Source organism: Pinus tabuliformis, chromosome 1_1 (genome assembly GCF_031772625.1).
Source record: "Pinus tabuliformis cultivar Carrire ecotype Pingquan chromosome 1_1, CPIR1, whole genome shotgun sequence".
Taxonomy (NCBI): domain Eukaryota; kingdom Viridiplantae; phylum Streptophyta; class Pinopsida; order Pinales; family Pinaceae; genus Pinus; species Pinus tabuliformis.
In genome coordinates, this window is record NC_142297.1 from 335,620,706 (window position 1) to 335,627,265 (window position 6,560).

Below are 6,560 nucleotides of genomic sequence, written 5' to 3' on the forward strand. Positions count from 1 at the left end.
ATCAATGGAACTGAAATACCAAACACACTGATTGACTTAGGAGTAGCCATAAACATAATGAGCAAACAAGTTATGGACACACTTAGGCTTCCTAACCTTCAATACACACCAACCTTGTTGCAATTAGCTTACAAATCTGTTATTAAACTAGATGGTGTGTTAGCAAATATTTGTGTATATTTAGATTCTTGGGAATATCCTATTGATTTCATGGTCTTAACACCCAAGAACAATCTAAGAGGACATCCATTAATTCTAGGAAGGCCTTGGTTGGCTACAACAAACGCTTTTATCAGTTGTAGGTCAGGTGATACGTTTATCTCAGATGGAAATTCTACAAAGAAATTTACATTATACCCCCCTGCAAGAACAACAATAGGTACAGAAACCGAATAATGGATAGAAGATGGAGAGGATATACAACCTATTTTTGTCACTGAAGAAGTAAAAGAGGAAGACACACTTTTGAATTTACTGCAAAATAATGAATCTTCCTCACATTATGAGCATAGTCGAAATGAATATCTCTCTTGTAAACAAGTATCATTGTTGTCCATGGAAAAATTTGGGAATCCTCACTAGAAATCTTTCCAGGAAAAACCTTAAATGTCAATGAAAATTTGGAAGACATGCAAAAGAAACAATTGATAGAAAGTTTACAGAAACATTCTTCTGCTTTTGCATGGGAATACACTGACATGAGAGGGATTGATCCTAAAACTTGCATACATCATATCTACATTGAACAAAATGCAAGACCAGTTAGACAACCTTAGCGAAGAATGAATCCAAATCTAAAAGAAATTGTTAAGGAAGAAGTGTAGAAATTATTAAATGTAAATTTCATCTATCCAATATTTGACAGCCAGTCAGTTTCACTAGTATTCTTCTCTAAAAAGAATGGAAAATGGAGAGTATGCATCGATTATCGAGAGTTGAATAAAGAAACATTAAAAGACCACTTTCCATTAACTTTCATAGATAAGGTTTTAAATACTTTAGTAGGGAAAAAATATTTCTCCTTCTTGGATGGGTTCAGTGGATACAACTAGATTTAGGTAACCCTTGAAGATCAGGATAAAACCACATTCACTTGTCTATGGGGAACTTATGCTTACGGGTACTTCCCTTTAGGTTATGTAATGCTCCAACAACATTCCAAAGGGCAGTCCTTGGTATTTTCTCTGACCTTATCCATGATTGTGTGGAAGTGTATATGGATGATTTCACGGTCTATGGGGATTCTTTCAATGAAGCACTAGAAAACCTGGAGAAAGTCTTAATAATATGTCAAGAAACAAACCTCTCATTAAGCCATGAAAAATGTTTTATGATGTTTAACGAGGGAATTGTTCTAGGTCACCATATTTCCGGAGATGGAATTAAGGTAGACTCATCTAAGGTGGAAGTCATTTCCAAGTTATCAGTGCCAAGTTGTCAAATGGATGTTAAGATTTATAGAAAACTTCACAAAAATTGCATCCCCACTCTTTAAAGTACTCACCAAAGACTGTGAATTTAGTTTGGATTATGAATGTCAAGTTGCCTTTGAAACATTGAAAAAGAGAATTTCTGAAGCACCCATCTTAAAAGGACCTAACTGGAAATTGCATTTCCATATCTCAACAGATGCTTCATATTCAACCTTAGGAGCTGTTTTAGGAGAAAAAAACATCACTCATTATGCCATTTATTATACTAGTAAAAATTTAACCCCTGTAAACTTAAATTATACTATAACCGAAAAGGAGTTCTTAGCTGTAATTCATGCCATTAATAAATTTTGACATTATATAACTGACTATGAAACCTTTGTCCACACAGACCCTTCTTCCATTAGATACCTAATGATTAAACCAATCACTAATGGAAGAATAACTAGGTGGCTCCTACTTTTACAAGAATTCAACATAACCATTCCAGATAGTCCAGGAAAACAGAACACAATTGCCGATTTTCTATCTAGAATACAAAATGAAAACAATGATCGACCTGTAGAAGATAAATTTCCTGATGAATATCTCTTTGCAGTATCTACTAAATCACCTTGGTATGCAGATATTGCTAACTATTTGGCCACAGGAAAAACACCATTTCATTTATCTCCTAGAGAAAAAAGAAGAATAGTCCACAATAGCACATCCTACTCATGGATAAATGAGGAATTATATAAGATAGGACTAGACCTCATCATCAGAAGATGTGTTCGGGAGGACGAAATACCAAAGATACTAAAGGCTTGTCACGATGAGCCATGTGGAGGACATTTTTCTGATAAGAGAACTTCTTACAAAATCTTGCTTTTAGGATATTATTGGCCTTCCATTTTTAGGGACACTAATGAATATGTTAAGAGATGCGACAATTGTTAGAGAATGGGCAAACCAACTCTTTCAAATAATATGCCACTACAACCACAGGTACTTATCAAACCATTTGAAAAATTGGCACTAGATTTTGTTGGACCAATCAGGCCACCTTCAAAGCAAAAGAAGTATATTTTGGTATGTACTGATTATGTCACTAAATGGGTAGAAGCTAAAGAAATTCCTTTTGCTACTAAAAATACTGTAGTTTCATTTCTTTTTGAAGATATTTTTATTCGTTTTGGTGTTCCAAGAGAAATTTTAACAGATCAAGGGACACAATTCACATCCAGACTAGTGCAAAAGCTTGTGGACCAATACAAGATAAAACATCGAAAGTCAACTCCATACCATCCACAAGCCAATGGACAAGTCGAGTCCACAAATAAGGTGATCGAGGCTATCCTTACAAAGAATGTACATCTACACAGGAAAGAATGGGTAGAAAAGCTTCCAGAGGCTTTATTGGCCTATAGGACTACATGGAGGAATACTACAGGACATACGCCCTATGAACTTGTTTATGGGAAGCAAGTCTTACTTCCAATAGAATTCCAGATCCAGACCTATAAGACAATAATCTAGTTAAATCTTGACTTGTCAAAAGCCCAAAAGCAAAGGATGACACAATTAAATGAGCTCGATGAAATTAGACAAGAGGCTTTCCAGAGGACTAACTTAGTGCAACAACAGAGGTCAAGATGGCATGATAAGTACATTAAAGAAAGGAAGTTTCATCCAATAGATTGGACATTGCTCTTTGATTTAAAATTCAAAAATTTTCAAGGAAAATTCCAAACCCATTGGCTTGGACCTTATGAGGTTGAGAATGTCTTTGACAATGGTGCAGTTAGAATCAGGACTATTGACGAAGAAAGAACTCCTCTATTAGTAAATGGACATCGACTCAAGCTTTATCAGAAACCATTAACAAGAGAGGAATTTGTTAAAATATTTCAGGATAATTCAGAACTAAAGATGGTCAAGAAGAATTCCTCTTCTTTTCCACCTTAGAAATTTCCATTCAGTTTGTTTTTCAAATATATATATATATATATATATATATATATATATATATATATATATATATATATATATTATGTGTATATATGCATATAATAATAACAATAATAAAAATAATAAATTTATATAAACATGAAAACCAACATGTTGTTGGCATGTTTATACAAGAAATTTAAAGTGAAAACCAACTTGTTGGCACATCAAATTTTCTTTTCAAATGAAAAAAAAACAATAAAGTTCATCTACTAAAGCTTTCTCTCTCTTAAGTTGCGGAAACAACAACTTTTTGCAGCTTGGACAAGTTTCCACAGCTAAACAAATTTCTGCAACCTAAAAATTTTGAAGTCTGCAAGAATAACTGGTTATCTGGATTAAAGGAAATTTGACAAAAAGGCACTTGTAGGATATTAAAGGACAACAAATGAGGTTAGCAACATAAAATTAAAAGGTACGCGCTACTTTAATTTAATAATAGGGAAGGTTATATAGCATGTATGAGTAAGAAAATATAGTACTAAAGTGCAATCATCATAACCTAAGGGTAATGACCGCCTAACGAAATATCATATGCCATGTTAGACTCCGTCTCATGTCAGTATGAGATTGATTATTCTTCAAAACCCTGTTTTGAAGAAGAAATCATTAAATGTGTTGTTTTAGAATATGTAATTTATTCTCCAGCTCTTCAAATGGCAGCGACTTCAAACTCCTATCCTTGCAAGCAGACAAAGAAAAGCCCTCATTCAAAATCAACAAATTTAAAAAAAAAGGAATTAGAAAACAGAGTTTGTAATATGGACAAATATGGAAGGCGCCCACTTATAATGATTGCTGCAGGAGGAATGTGCATAAGCTGCTTCACTATTGGATCATTCATACAGGGGCATTTTGATGGGTCTTCTCTTCTACTACTTGCAAGAATCTGCATTAAGGGTAGTCGGTTGTATTCAGCTTTACGTTTTCAATTTTTAAAAGGGTGAATCTCATGCAACTGAAATAAACCATCACATGAGCTCCTCTCCGCTCGACATTAATAAAGACTGCACATCTATTTTACAAGAAAAATCTTCACACCATATGGCTCAAGAGTCAGATTCTCATATGATTGGTACTGCAGTTAACTGCAAAGAGGTGAATATCTTGCAGTCACTTGCTTCAGCTAGTAAAGTCCAGTCAGTGACAGAAATTGAAGATGGTAATCCTTTTTTAAAAACTATCCAAGGAAGAGGCATGGAGAAGACTTGCTTTCAGCAAATGGCAGTTTAGATGAACAACATTGTCATATGACCTTAGAGGAGAATGATGCACATCAGCGTAGTATCTGTCATCTTAAGAGACCTTTCAAGAATTTCATCTATCTTGCAGTTTCATATTTTAGATGGACATATACAAGGCTTCCACCTAAGCACAAGGCACTTCTTGCAAATTTTTTGTTCTAAACATGCTCCAGGCTTTTCTATCTTGCAGTTTCATATTGTGGATGGACATATACAAGGCTTCCACCTAAGCACAAGGCACTTCTTGCAAATTTTTTGTTCTAAACATGCTCCAGGCTTTTGGAACCTCCTTTTGACATGAGCCAAGACTGTGGATCATACGAATATGAGGTTGGAATGTACAATGCGAATCAGGATGAATCTCAAACAATACCGGCAGAAGCACATCAATTCAATGGATTGCAAGGCAGTCTTGATGGACATGCTAAGAGCACACAAATAGATATTTCTCACAACTATCATGTATTGAAAGAACACGATGTGTTAACTACTGATAGGATGCTGAATACTTGTTCAAATGAGCTTCATAAAGGAAGTAGAAGCGGTGAAGCAGACCTTGAAGTAGGCGATGCCCAGGATGAATGGAATCTCCATCAAGGTCGATGTCCTTCAGTCAACTGTGGTTCAACTTCTTTTAAAACGTATGATAACATATTAAGTGCTCATTTTGAGTCTGATCGAAGTAGTGGCAGGGTATGTTGTAAAAGAGTCAATGTTTATTGGTAATGAATGTGCTGGAATAATTGAGGACGTTGGCAGTGAAGTGAAACATCTGGGTCCTGGTGACCGTGTGGCTTTGGAGCCTGGAATATCATGTTGGCAATATGAACCATGTAAGCAGGGTTTCTACAATTTGTGTTCCGAGATGAGGCTCTTTGCAACACCCCCGGTGCATGGTTCCCTGGCCAATCAGATTCTTCATCCTGCATGTTTATGTTTCAAGTTACCAGATAATCTAAACTCTAGAGGAAGGTGCCATGTGTGAGCCACTCAGTGTTGGGGTTCATGCTTGTCGCCGAGCTTCGGTAGGTCCTGAGATAAATGTGTTGATCATGGGGGCAGGTCCTATTGGCCTTGTCACCGTGCTGTGTGCACGTGAATTTGGAGCTCCGCAGATTATTATTGCTGATGTAGATGAGGAGCGTCTATCAATGGCTTAAAAAGTTGGGTCTGATGAATGTATCTTAGTCTCCAAAGACTCTCAGGATATTGATGAAGAAGTGACTCGCATAAAAATGTCATGGTTCGAAATATAAATGTAACTTTTGATTGTGCTGGTTTTGCCAAAACAATGTCAACGGCTCTAAAGGCTACATCTGCTAGCGGTAGGATATGCCTTATGGGAATGGGCCATAATGAGATGAATCTGCCACTCACTCAAGCTTCTGCCGGGGAGGTGGATATTTTTGGTGTTTTTCGTTACAGGAACACTTGGCCTCTGTGCCTGGAATTTATAAGCAGTGGAAAAGTGGATGTTCAACACAAAATGATTTTAGAAGTCGGTCCTCATGTAGTTGGTTCAGATGGAAGCATATATATCCGTACGTGGATGAGATCTACATCATGGGGAACTGGGGATTCTATTGCATTTTGGAAACAAAATCCAGGGAGGCAAGCACTGATCATTGCGAGAAACCTTGTTGTGGGAGATGCGAATCTGGTGGAAAGGGCTGTACTGAATTGCAAAAAGAAAGCCATATGTTTGAAAAGACACAAGCTAAAGCTAAGTCAATTTATGAGAAAATTGATGAATCGATCCAATTTCATAATGAATTCCTTGGATTTGTTAAAGGATTTCTTATCTGGCATGGCGGGAAGCTTTTATCAGTGGCTGTGTTTTATGCCAGTATTTCTCCAGTCAGTCTGTTTGGTTTTGGTTACCTTATTAGTCTAG

General features: G+C 36.3%; 1 pseudogene; it reads left to right on the forward strand.

Moving 5' to 3' along the window:
* The first annotated feature begins 4,963 nt into the window (after positions 1–4,963).
* On the forward strand, positions 4,964–6,560 carry LOC149212927 (sorbitol dehydrogenase pseudogene; annotated as a pseudogene).